Source organism: Ascaphus truei, chromosome 7 (assembly GCF_040206685.1).
Source record: "Ascaphus truei isolate aAscTru1 chromosome 7, aAscTru1.hap1, whole genome shotgun sequence".
Taxonomy (NCBI): domain Eukaryota; kingdom Metazoa; phylum Chordata; class Amphibia; order Anura; family Ascaphidae; genus Ascaphus; species Ascaphus truei.
The window spans coordinates 7,857,730-7,872,318 of NC_134489.1; the positions used below are offsets into that span (position 1 = coordinate 7,857,730).

At 45.4% G+C, this 14,589-nt stretch overlaps 1 protein-coding gene across 4 annotated transcripts in view; it reads left to right on the plus strand.

Moving 5' to 3' along the window:
* LOC142498675 (cytochrome P450 2G1-like) overlaps positions 1 to 14,589 on the plus strand; it is a 127,379-nt gene that overhangs the window by 38,668 nt on the left and 74,122 nt on the right. The gene's annotated exons all lie outside the window — the stretch shown is intronic.

The window sequence follows — 14,589 nt, forward strand, 5'->3', positions numbered from 1 at the left end:
CCAGGTCTCCTGCTCAACAAAGCTTTTCAATAACCCAAAATATCATGTATTCTAAAAAATATATAATGCACCAACGTAGCAAATCTGAATGAAGCAATGCACTTCCACGCACTCCTATTAGCACAGTAAGTGCCTATTCACAAAGCTGTGATAAATGGTTTAATGGTTGATAAATGCCCTTATTGCGCGATACTGCCTGCTTTGTGAATTCGTAAGCGGATCCGGCAATTTTCAGTGCTGCGCATGCGCAAACCGGCATTTTCGCCGTTCTGCGCATGTGCAACCGGCGGTCTGCGCATGCGCGCCGGGCGCACCCGCCCGTTCTGCGCATGTGCGATTTTAAATTCAACATGGCGGCCCCCTTCTCGGTGGTGCCATATCAGCGGATCGCCGAAAAGTGGAGCGCCGAGAAACGGGGCCCTGCTGTATACCATTTGATGCCTCACAATGGTATATCTCACAATCTGATTGATTGGTTGGAGTAAACCAGGTGATGGCAGACATCTTGTTTTTGGTGATGTCATCTTTAAAGGGGGGAAGCACAGCCTTCATGATTGGCGGGCTTCCCTCCCTTTATATGACTCACATCCTAAAAAAAAGCGGTTATGTCACATGGTACATCGTCCAATAGGAGTGGAGATGTTTTATTTGACAGTAAAATGTGACTTCACAGGCCTTGTATGAGGCCTGTTCTGTCTCATTTGACCTCAAGAAGCCGACTGGACCACTTCCACCCCCTGGAAAGGATTACAATACAGAACAGAAGATTGACGAAAAGAATATACAACTTACCTGAAGCTGAGGATCATTGCGTCTTTGGTCGAGAGCTTCCTGAGAAAGCTGGAATCGGAGTGTGAAGACACCTAAAGGTAAGAAAAACCATGAAATATATGTTATTTTAATTTTTCAGGTTTTTTCATTGTATATTGATTGCTACTGTATTTATCTATGCCCCTTTAGGGCTATACATACATACATGCTGTGCATTGACAAACAATGCATTTTTTGTCAAATGCTTGCTTTTATTTTTTTATTTCTGGTATTTTTTTGATGTTTGCTTTTTAATTGTGGTTTATTTTTGGAATGTATTATATGGTCAAGATGTACCCCTGTGCCAATCAATTGGTTTCTTGGCATTTGTAATGTGTTTATTTTCTATGTAATGTGCTTTATTTTGTGCATGTTTTTTTTTTAAGCTTCCCCATTTATTGCTATACTGTGCCAATCAATGGGTAGCATTGGCGTGGAGTGTGGGGGTAGTTGCCCCTGGGAAAGTGGTTAGGCCTCTCAGGTATAGGGGTAGGATATGTTAACCCCTTAATTACTATAGCGGTTACTAACCACTAAGGTGATTAAGGTGTTAGGGGCCATAAGATTGTATTTTGATTATGTTGCTGCCAACAGAGGATATGGATGGGGATGAGGATGCCCTTCATGCTGGCATGGATAAGTGCAAATTTTATTCGCTTTATGCTTCCTGGTTTTTATTTTAAATGGGCAAATGTACTATTATCCATATCTGGAGAATAGTAATTTTGCCCATTACAGTACTGTATGCATTAGGGGTGGTGTTGTTGGGGGTACAGGGGGTTGGGTTGTGTATTGGTGGGTAGTGGGTATTGTAATGTTTATTTAGGGCAGAGGGGTGACTGAAGAGAGTACTTGGCCCAGAGTGGGTGGTTAGGCCTACCTGGTGGGTCGCGGGGTTGTTAACCCCTTCATTACCATAGCGGTTACTACCCCTGTGGTAATGAAAGGGTTAAATCCTCCTGCAACCTTCTCAGTAGGCCTAAACACCCACCCTGGGCCAAGTATACCCTTCCCTCACCCCACTTCCCCCAATAAACCTGCTATTGTGCCTTAACTCCTTCATATCCTTAGTAGCTTCCCGCTAATGTAATGACATGGCTTTAATGTAAATTTGAATACTTGTCTATGGGAGCAAGGGGTCTCCTGACCTGAACCACTGTCATATCTTCCTCAGGGACCCCCTACTTCCTGAGTTACAGGCCCTGGTATGTGGTATGGGGTGCTAGTATCACCACCATTTTTAATTCCTCCGCGTCATGTGACCGGGGTATTTATATACTGGAGGAGATACCGGGGCCAGTAACTCAGGAAGTATGGCATCCTCAAGGCTGAAAACAATGCGGTTCAGGTCAGGAGACCCCCTTCTTCCGCACACTATTAGCAAAAATGTAATTAAAGCAGCTTTATTACCTAACTGGCTAGCCGCTACAGTAACGATTTAAAAAAAAAATTATGGTGGTTTTGATACTAATGTGCGGGTGCAAGGGGTCATATGACCTGAACCGCATTGATTTCAAACTCGGGGATCCGCTACTGCCCAAGATGCAGGTCCAGTTATGAGGTACCGGTATTCCCCTGCAGGATTTAAATAGCCCAGTCACGTGATGCGGGAGATTTATAAGCACAGGGGATACCGGCACCCAATACCAGGGTCTGTATCTCGGGAAGTAGGGGTCTCTGAGGATGAAATCAATGCGGTTCAGCTCAGGAGAACCCCTGCTGACGTACACTATGGTTAAAATTCATATTTCAACTGTGTGATCGCCTGTAAAAGACGTGCACGCAGCGTCTCCATGTAGATCTTCCAGGCTGAATTTTTTCTATCAGTTGCCGCTTGCTAGGATTATAGCGCAATATCACCGATAAGAAAAACTGGTCCTACGATAGTGTAGTTTTTATAACGACCTTTAAAAATAAAAGCGCTCATTCTTAGTGTCACGGTGGACCAGAACTTATCAACACTTTTTATATTTTTGGGATTCTCGATTGAACACGACAAGGAGGCAAAATAAATTGTCATTTATTTCCTTGATAGACAAACACATGACAGCTTCAGAATACACTTAATACAACACTTACTGGAAATGGAAACAAAATAAAATGTCCTTTGCAAGAAAGCGCAAGAAATGCAGTCTCTGGTTGAAGTCCGTTTGGCTGGATCGCAGTTTGCCGATCTAATAACTCCGCCAAATAAAGGAATTTCGTAGAAGTTCGTAAGACTTCGTTCAGGAGTCCACAGGGCTAACGAATTCCAAAGTTTGGGGTAAATCCTTGGTTGCGAAGTTATTAACCCCTTGCGTCCTGGAACCGCTACCACTATACGCGAACAGAATCATGTGCAGAGCTTGGTTACGTCATGAATCACACCGGGAATAGCTCGGCGGGCATTATTATAGGGTTCACAGATATATCTCTAACATGCCTGCCCAATCCCCTCCGTGGGAACACTTAACCCACCAATCTCCGATTTGCCCGTAGTTTGAACAGGGGGTGTTTGAAGTGTAGGAAAGAAAATACCCTCAGCTCATTTATCCCTGGCATATTTACATGCCAAAGAGATTTTTCCCGGGCTCACAGAAAAAACTGTTCCTGCCTGTACATTTTAAACTTACAGTATTAGACACTTTATTAAAACAATATGTTCTGGGTGTACCACAACTGTAATTTGTATGTGTGTGTGAGTGGTTTATTTATTTAGACTTGCACAACAAAAATTAGAGTGCTGGCTGTCTGCGTTCCAGTGTTAGCCTGCTTAATTGAAAAGTTTGCCGGTGGGAAGCCAAGTTCACCTACTTCTCACGTCAATTCACCCACTTCCCATGGCAATAGACATTCTGCCTTTCAAGTTACGCGAGCTAACAGGGTACGGATACATTTTATCGTTAAACCACTTCAAATCTAACCGCAAGCCACTTATTCAATTGACTTGCGGTTACAGAGTCGAATGCTTGGAAATGGATACCCATACTTCAAACAGACCTCCCAGCCCCAGCCATGCTTATTCAATTAGCGCTGGCTTCGGCGCTCACAACCCCATCTTTTGCCTAAGAACAATATAGCTCACTTTGTATTTATTTCTATGATTGCAGGCAGGGAGCAGTCTGCAAAATGGTGATAAAAAGGCTGGGACAGGCGCAAATATATTAGGGTCATGCATATACTTTTAACCCCGTCACTCCCAATATGAGTTGGGGTTAATCAGCCGGGTATAATACCTTTATTAAGGACATGATTAACCCCAGTCACGCCACACTTAAGTGAAAACCATTTTTGCCCTTATGTTTTAGTGCAAAGGGCCTCATGCAGTAAACTCCGATAAGCCACTTATCGCCAAAAAGCCTACTGCTATTCAGTAAGCTTCGATAAGTCGGCGATAAGAGAGCTTTTTAGCAAATGTATCGCCACTTATCGCCGTGACGTCACTTTAAAGGATGATGTTACATCCATTTGAACTCAGGTAACCTAGCACATGGTACACTAACCAATGGGATTGTCTTCAATCCCATTGGCTGTAATACCATGTGATACAGCCGTGTGATTTGAAGGCTGTGACATACTTCCCATGCAGATGACGTCACATCCTTCAACCAAAAAAAAGAGAGGGGCGTTCAATCAGATTGTAGCTGTACCATCTAACTGAAAAATGTGACATCATAGGCCATATTTAAGGCCTTGACGCCTCATTTTACATCAAGAAGCCGACGAGACAACATTGTGTTGTATTGTATTGTATTGTATGTCTTTATTTATATAGCGCCATAAATGTACATAGTGCTTCACAGTAGTAATACATATCATATAAATAACAAATAATATAAATAACAGATCATTGGAATAAGTGCTTCAGACATACTGTTAAAGTAAACTTAAGGAAGGAGTCCCTGCTCCGAGGAGCTTACAATCTAATTGGTAGGTAGGGAGAACGTACAGAGACAGTAGGAGGGAATTCAAGTAAGTGCATCTGCAGGGGGCCAAGCTTTATGTATCATGTGTCCATGATTATCCAGTACTATTCATATGCTTCTTTAAGCAGATGTGTCTTAAGGTGAGTCTTAAAGGTGGATAGCGAGGGGGCTAGTCGGGTATTGAGGGGAAGGGCATTCCAGAGGTGTGGGGCAGAAAGTGAGAAAGGTTTAAGGTGGGAGAGAGTTTTAGATACAAAGGGGGTAGAAAGAAGACATCCTTGAGAAGAACCGTATTGTGGATCTACCATTGGGATATGGAATAACAGATGAAGAAAGAAGATAAAGAAAAGATAGAAATAATCACAGAAGAAGATGGAAGGTGATTGAAGATAAAAAGAAGAATTTGGGTATCTGATCCTGATATTCATGGAGGATGGCATCAGATGGACTTTGAAGCCTTCAAGGATACAAGAGCTTCCTGATTCCCCGGGATTCAGTGGTTCAACCCCTTCTAAAGGTAAATAAAATAATGAATGTATGTAATGTTGTGGTTTTTTTTTACATGTTTTTTTATTGTATTTTTTTTCTTGTAATGTTTTTCATTGCCCATTGACTGCTAATGTATTAATCTGGTACAGGTTGGCTCCTGATTTGAATTGATATGTTGGATAGTGGTTTTATTAATGAATTGCTTTGTTGGGTTAAAATTAAATCATTGTTTTGTTGGTTAGTGGTTTTATTTAATTGGTAGGCAAGTGTTTGTATTTAATGCATTTGTTTTTATTTATTGAATAGTGGTGTTTAGCTGCTTGTGTATTTTGGGCCTTCATGTATATGTACAGTATTAGGGTTCCCATTGACTGCTATAGTAGCTTATCATGCCCATATTATATGGGTATGATGTACCACTATGCCAATCAATAGGTACAGGGTGGGTATAGTGGGCCCTGGTTGGTGCTTAGGCCACCCAGGTGAGGGATGGGGGTTAACCCCTTAATTACTATAGGGGTTATTAACCACTAAGGGATTAAGGGGTTAGGTGCCATTAGATTGTATTTATGGCAACGGAGGACATGGCCCTGCAGTATGCTGATGAGGACGCCCGTCATAATGGCAGGGGTAAGTAGAACGGTTTTTATTTACTTTATTTCTTCTGCCTGGCTAATGTTTTCTTTAATAATGGGCAAATGAGCTATTATCCATATCTGGATAATGGTTAGTTTGTGTAACACTTGCGTGAGCCCACAAGCTAGACCTGACCCCGGCACTGAGGTGGGAAGGACTATGCAATGCACCCACAGCAGCGGGGGCGTGCCCAGAAGGTGGATTGTAAATGTTGCTGGGTCTGGGTAGGATAGAAGAGGTTAATCCAATACTTGCCGGGGTCTGGGGTTGGAGAGGTACATGTAGTAGTAGTCCGTAAACCAAGGGTCTGGGATTAGAGAGGTACTCGTAGTTGAAGTGCGTAAGCCAGGGGTCAAGAGCCAGAGAGAATCCACAACAAGCTGGGACGGTACACGTAGGGTTAACTGCAAGAGAACTAGACAAGACAGGGCTAGACACAACAGACACACACAAGGGCTACACTTGATTATGCTCAGCAATGAGACTGAGCACTGACTGGGTCTTTATACAGGAAGTGACCAAAGACTTGGGAGACGGAGCAGAGGTGCGGCCTCAGCGGAAGCTGGGATAGGTGCAGGCAGACAATGGTCTCGTTAGTAGCTTGACACACAGCTGGGGATCGTTGCACGGCGTCACGCGTGCGCGACCGAGGGGTGGAGCTACGCTCTGTGACACTCTGGACGAGGAGCGGGTGCGTACACACTCTGCAAGCAGAGCATGGGGAGTGCACCAACGGGGGGAAGATCGGAGGCAGCAGCAGCTGCAGTACTGGAAGTAAGAGAGGAGGGAACACGCTGCAAGGGACGTGTTCTCCGATTCCTCACAGTACCCCCCCTTTCAGGATCAGACTCCGGACGATCCTTGAAAGGCTTCTCCATTTACCTGGCGTGGAACCTTCTGAGTAAGCCAGGAGCGTGGATCTGGTCCTCAGATACCCAAGAGCGTTCTTCGGGCCCGAAGCCTTTCCAATGTACGAGGAACTGTACTCCTCCTCTGGAGTACCTTGAGTTTACAATAGACTGGATCTCGAATTCTTCATGACCTTGTACCAGTACAGGAGGAGGAGGAGGAGGAAGAACATCATGATACCTGGGACTCTGCTTGACAGGTTTCAGAAGAGAGACATGAAATACCGATGGTATCTTCATAGAGGAAGGCAAGTCCAGGCGATACGCCATAGGATTAACTTGTTCCAGGATCCTGAAGGGTCCCAAGAATCTGGGAGCCAATTTTAAGGTAGGGGTCTTTAATCTGATGTTCTTTGATGAGAGCCATAGCTTGTCTCCTGTTTTAAGCCTGGGCGCCTCTAGACGATGTCGATCCGCCTGTGTCTTTTGTCTCCGAACGGATTCTTGGAGAGTTTTCCGAAACCTTTCCATGGCTCTAGAAGAGAGTTGACTCTGGCATCAGCAGCAGGGACTCCAGAAATATTAGAAGAGATAGGAAGAGAGTTAGGATGGCAACCATAATTGACGAAGAAGGGCGACTCTTGGGTGGACTCATTTCTGAGGGAGTTGTGCGCGAACTCAGCCCATGGTAATAGATCAACCCAATTATCCTGTGTATCCGAAACAAAACATCTTAGGTATTGCTCTAACGATTGGTTTACCCTTTCAGTCTGTCCATTGTTTGCGGGTGGTACCCGGAAGAAAAAAGAAGAGAAATATTGAGCCTTTGAGAAAAGGCTTGCCAGAATTTTGACACAAATTGTGATCCACGGTCAGAGACGATTGAGACAGGAACCCCATGTATGTGAAAGACCTCTCTGATGTAGACATCCGCTAGAGTGGCAGAGTTAAGGAGGCCCTTGAGGGGTATGAAATGGGCCTGCTTGGAAAATCTATCCACAATGACAAGGATGGTATTCATACCATTGGAAACAGGCAGCACTACAATAAAATCCATTGATAGCTGGGATCTAGGACTTCTGGATGGGAATCGGACGTAGCAGACCAAAAGGCTTTTTTCGAACTGACTTATTTTGAGCACAGACTGAACAAGATGAAACAAATTCCTTTATGTCGTTCAGCATCTCTGGCCACCAAAAAGTACGTCTGATTAAATTGGTGATTCTTCTGATCCTAGGGTGACCGGCCGACCTGGAAGCATGACCCCACTCAAGAATCTTTCGACGGAAGTTGGTTGCAGCGTATAAGAAGCCTTCCAGTACTGCTAGGCCTTCAGGGATCCAAGTTTGAGAGTGCAGGATTTTATCCAAAATATCGAAGGAATTGGCAGCAATGATAAACTTTGAAAGAAGGATAGTTTCTCGAACATCGTCAGACCTATCTCCAGAAGTGAATTGATGAGACAAAGCATTGGCTTTTAAATTCTTAGTACCAGGAATGTAAGAAATTACATAATTAAATCTTGAGAAAAAAATGGCCCAGCGAGCTTGACGGGAACAAAGGCGTCGAGCGCCTTCTATAAATAATACATTTTGTCGTCAGCAAGAATTAGAATAGGTTTCTCGGTACCTTCAAGGAGGTGTCTCCATTCTTGGAGTGCAAACTTGATAGCCAAAAGTTCTCTATTACCAACGTCATAGTTGATCTCGGCAGGGGAGAATTTCTTGGAGAAATAGCCACATGGGTGCAGGTGATCTTGAGGAGAACGTCTTTGAGAGAGCACTGTTCCAGCTCCGATATCAGAGGCATCAACCTCCAACAAGAAAAGAAAGCGAGGGGTCAGGGTGATGCAAGATGGGGGCAGTGGTAAAGGCATTCTTCATAGACTCGAAGGCAAGACAAGCTTCCAGAAGCCAGGAGAAAGGATCAGTGTCCTTCTTGGTCAGGGCGGTGATAGGAGCAACCAGGGTGGAGAATTTGTAGATAAACTTACGATAATAATTGGCAAAGCCAAGGAATCGCTGTATGGCTTTGAGCGAAGAGGGCTGGGGCCAATCTAATACTGCCTTCAGTTTTTCAGGGTCCATGGCGAATCCTTTTTCAGAGATTATGTAACCCAGGAAGGAAGTAGAGTTTTCATGAAACATACAGTACATTCTCCATCTTGGCATAAAGACGATTCTGACGAAGACGTGGGAGGACGAGCTTGGTATGCTGGATATGTTCAGACAAAGGAGACAAGAGAAAGGGATGGGGGAGCACAGGTGGAATAATAAAGTAGGGTACAATCTGGTTCAGGTGTGTGAGACTCTGAAGCATTCGAAGTTGATGTTTTAAATCTAAAATAGTTTTAAACACTCACACGGCCTTGTGCAAATGCTTGCGCATCAAGGTATCTTTTACATCCTCACTTCCTTGCCTTGTGGATTCGGTCTCTGCCTCTCATCTGAGCTCTTCCTTTCTTCCTTCTTTAGTATGATGTCACCTTCTTTATCTTGTGGGTTTGATCTCCACCTGTCGTTTGTGCTTTTCCTCTCCTTCTTCTTTGGTGTAGTGTCACCCTCGGAATAAAAGCATATAAATATGAACAGAATATAAGTGCAAGGGAACAAGAATATCCAGAGGTTGAAATTAAATTTAAAATTTATAATTTAAAAACACTCACACGGGCATGTGTGGGTGCACTCTAAGGGTTGGTATCTTTAGACTCCCAGGCGCAGTCCCACTGCTCCAAAATTTAAAGAAAATAGCTGTGTGGCAAGTGATAGGGGAAAAGAAAAAGATCTATCAAGGTAATTACTCACACGGCCAAGTGTGAGTGCACACTTGGAAAGGTATCTTTAAAAGTTCCTTCTGTCGTCCCTGGATAGGGAATTGTAGCAGCCTCTGATGGTACTTTCTCTCTCCCAGAGTGGTAAATAAAATTATAAGCCCAGGGAGTCAAGGCTAAAGTCTTTATTGAAAATGAAAATAAAAATGAACAACAGACACACCGCTTACTCAACTAGTGAGCTGCGGTGTGGGATGGGATAAAAGGCCAGTCTCTAGAGGATGTTTAGCAGGGTTCGTGGTGTTGCAGTTTGACTCTCTCCGCGTCCGGTTTGAGCTCTGCACTTCCCGTGTCCTACTCCCGACGGTGGCCACAACAGGTCAAAAGAACTGGGGGATTTCGAGCAACGCGTTTCACCCTATGGGCTTCCTCAGGCTCCGTAGTTAGAATGGATATGGCTCGCTGCTCCTCCTTTATATACTGCGGCCATCCAGACTACTACACCCCCCTCAATCAAACTTCTAAAAACAACTGGTCTAAATAAATAATTATTTATTAAGTTTTTTCTATCAGACTTTAGTGCATGAAACCCAAAGTCGGGCGCCAATGCACTGATTTTATCACAGCTTTGTGAATCGACCCCTAAGTCTCCTATAAGTTTGCACGCCATATAGTCTTTCTTCATGAAAAATAAAGAGACAAACCGGAGGATTTCAGCTTTTAATAAATGTAAAAAATGATTACAAGTTAGGACTTGCCATTGCTGTTACTATTTGCTATTTGGCTTAAAATCCAGTGTCATTTCTTAAAAGCTGCTTGAGGTTTCACTTCACTCTATATACAGGTAGAATTAAGAGAAGAGACCTTAACCGTTTTAAAATGGTTGTATTAAAAATGCAGTAGCTGTTGTGAGGATTCGCCATGCGGGCGATTCTGTCCTCTTAACCCTCACCTATCCATCCAGGGCTAAAGAAACTCAGAGAGGGCATCCTGACAGGGGTTCTCGAGCGTGGGCATGCGCGGGCGGCGCGCGTTCGGTTTCCCAGGTTGCGGTACCTGGTCTGCGTCCCCATTCGGCGGTGAGTTGTGCGCGGCGCACGGTACTCGCGGTTCTCTGCTGATCCTGTCCCTCATTCCCGTTCCGCCCCTGGACTCCACACCCGCTCCGGGATCCGCGATGCGTGACGCGCATGCACGGGATTCTTGTTCCTCTTCGGGTCCAGCCTCCGGTCTCCGCCCCCCACTGACGCAGGTGCTATGGCGCACAGGCGGCGCGCACGACCGGGTTGTCCTTCAGTTGCGCGTGTGACGTGTGTGCGCAGTAGTTGGTAGCTCCGCCTCTGCTCACAAGTGGGCAGCTCAATAGGACACACATGTGTATCCTGCAGCCTACCAGGGAAGGGCTACCTATTTCCTGATCACCTCCCACTGGTGGGAGGCCCTATTTATACCCTGTCTGTGCAGTCAGTCATTCTCAAGCATAACTTAGGTTTGTGACGCTGTTCTTCGCTGCATTCCTGCACTCTGCCTTGCTGTCTTGTTTCCCTTTTGCCTGACCTTACTTTGGACTCTGTGGATCTCTACTGCACTGACCCCTGGCTTTGAATATCGACTACTCTGCTCTCTCATGTGCTGACCCTGGCTTTGGCTTAAGACGATCCCTCCTTATCCAATCCTGACTCCTGCTACGTACCCCAACAATCTGCTACTCTCTACTCCTGAACCTGGCAAGTATTCTGACTACTCTGTCTTCTATAATCCTGACCCTGCTATTACAACCATGCTACACTCTAGACGCGCCCTCGCGGTTGTGGTCGCGTTCTGTCTCAATCCCTACCTCAGCCCCGCTTGTGGTGAGCAATGCGTCACAGTATACTCGGCCACACAAACTTCGACCCCGCTGAGGTAGGAGGTGTCTCGAGCATGGTTGCTGCTGCCATTTCCAGTCTTGAAAGCAAATTAGAGTGCAGCGACCAACATCTGAGGACCCTTCAGGAGAACTTCAGAGCACTGACCCTCCGCCTGCAGGAACCCCAGACGGGCTCCTCTCCATTGACCGCCAGCCCCATGGCTACACCTCCTTACCTGTCTGAAACTCGGCTTCCCACGCCCAACTGGTATGGTGGGGATCCCAATGAGTTCCTAAACCAATGGTTTATTCAGTTCGAGATGAATCCGTGCCTTTTCTCTGCACCTCGTTCCAATGTGGCCTATATAATCTCTCTCCTCACAGATGACGCACTTGCCTGGGTATCTCCTATCTGGGAGCGGAGGTCTGACCTCACCCAAAGCATCGGACCCTTCACCAGGGAATTCCGCATGGTGTTCGACACGCCGGGCCGAAAGGTATCTGCAGCTTCTGCCCTGTTCTTCATTTCCCAGGGTAACCGCCCAGTCGCTCATTATGCACTCGAATTTAGGACCATTGCCACTAAGATGGATTGGAACAACGAATCCCTGTCTACTGCCTTCTGGCAGGGCCTGTCCGAAACCATGAAAGATGAACTTGCCACTCATGACCGGCCCACCAATCTGGAGGACCTCATTGCTGTTTGCATCAAGGTGGATCATCGCCTCCAGGAGAGAAGGACTGACAGGAGACTTCACCGCACAGCACCTACCATGATAACCCCCAGCCAGGTGAGCCAGTCAGAATTACCTGTTATACACTATCAGAACCTATGCAGTTGGGGGTCACTACACTTTCACACTCCAAAAGACAATGCCAAGTTGATGAAGGACTTTGTTTGTATTGCGGGAGTTCTGGACACTTTGCCTTCTCCTGTCCTAACAAGTCGGGAAATGCAAGGTTCCCATGATAGCTAGGGGAATCTCATTGGGAACGATCGCTTTATCCCCTATTGCTATTTCCAATCCCACCAAGATCCTGATACCTATCTCTCTGTCATTCGGATTCGTCAAGGCGACAAGTGGAAGACTGTGTTCAAGTGGAAGAGATGGACACTATGAGAATCTGGTCATGCCATTCGGTCTTTGTAATGTCCCTGCTGTGTTTCAAGACTTTGTCAATTAAATATTCTTTTGTTATAGTCTATTTGGTCAATATCTTGATCTTTTATAAATCTATGCTGGAACATGTGGATCATGTCAAACAAGTACTTCTTCATCTCCGAGTAAACCATTTATTCGCTAAACTTGACAAAATGTCATTTCCATCAATCTTCTACAGTTTTCCTAGGATATATCATTTTGGATACCGGCCTCACGATGGATCCCGCCAAGGTCAAAGCAGTCTTAGACTGGCCTCAGCCCACTACGCTCAAAGCAGTTCAACGGTTCTTGGGGTTTTCCAACTATTATCGTAGATTTTTTCAGAACTTTTCTTCTCTAGTAGCTCCTCTCATGGCTCTCACTGAAAGACGTGCAGACCCCTCCTCTTGGTCCCCTGCTGCTGTCAAGTCGTTAGATCTTCTCAAGGAAGCGTTCGTATCCCCCCCGATTCATGTTCATCCTGATCCTAGGCTCCCCTTTACCCTCAAGGTGGATGCATCCGATGTCGGAGTGGGCGCTGTTTTGTCCCAGAGGAAGAACCCTCATGCCAGGTTGCACCCCTGTGCCTTCTTCTCCAAAAAAAAATTCTTCAGCTGAACGTAACTATGATATTGGTAATCGAGAACTTTTGTCCATGAAACTAGCTTTGGAGGAATGGAGACATCTTCTAGAAGGAACAGAGACGCCTATAACGATCCTTACGGACCACAAGAACCATTATATATCGAGGGAGCACGTCGTCTAGGAGCCTGCAAAGCCAGATGGTCACTCTTCTTTTCAAGATTCAATTTCATTATCTCCTACCTTCCAGGAACAAAGAATGTCAAAGCTGATGCCCTGTCTCGCCAGTTCTCGTCCGAGGATAATTCGGAGGATCAACTCAAACCTATTCTTCCATCTAAACTTATTCTTTCTTCAACTAATTTCAAAGCCTTAATAGATATCGTTCTTCAACAAGATCAAACCCCTGACAATCGTACGGTACAGAGGGCCGCCTGTTCACTCCTCCTCCATTTCTCAGACAGGTCCTAGAATGGGGACACGCCTCTAAGTCAGACGGTCATCCCGGGACCAAAAGAGCTTTGGACCTTATCTCCCGGACTTTCTGGTGGCCTGGGATGCAGAGGGATGTCAAAGACTTTGTACTTGCATGTCCAACCTGTGCCAGGACTAAAACTCCCATAGATCATCCTGCCGGTCTACTTCAGTCTCTGCCTGTTCCGGTTCGGCCATAGACACACTTATCAATGGATTTTGTTGTGGATCTACCAGTATCTAAGGGAATGAACACAATTATTGTAGTAGTGGATCGGTTTTCTAAGCAATCTCATTTTATACCGCTCAAAGGTCTGCCTAGCTCTCCCAAACTCGCAGAGATATTTATCAAAGAGATCTTTCGCCTTCACGGAGTCCCTGCAGTGATCGTATCTGACAGAGATTCGTAGTTCGTATCTAAATTTGGCACTCCTTTTGCCTTCAGTTAGGCATATCTCTGCATTTCTCATCCGGGTACCACCCACAAACTAATGGTCAGACAGAAAGGACCAACCAGCCATTAGAACAATTCATTCTGTGTTTCATGTCCGATTCTCAGAACGACTGGTATTAACTTCTTCCTTGGGCGGAATTTGCACATAATAATTTACGAAGTGAGTCCACTGCTGAATCCCCTTTCTTCATTAATTACGGGTACCATCCCGCTACCCTTCCTCTGTCAATTCCTACCTCTGGGGTCTTAGCCGCTGATGATAGGGTCAAGGAATTTCAAACCCTTTGGAGGAGGATCCAAAGAAATATGCTGTCGGGAGACAAAAATTTCAGGCAGATCGTCATCGCAGACCAGCTCCAAAATTCAGGCCCGGCGACAAGGTCTGGCTGTCCTCCAAGAATATCAAATTGAAGGTTCCGTCAATTAAATTTGCGCATTGATTTCTTGGTCCATTCTCTATATCTGAGAGAATTAATCCCGTCGCATATCGGTTGTCCCTGTCGCCATCAATGAGAATCCCCCCCGACTTTCATGTCTCGCTTCAAGCCAGTAGTCCAGAATGCACACTTGGTTCCAGTTCCTCCTACCACCCCCATCATGGTGCAAAGACAACCGGAGTATTAAATTCAA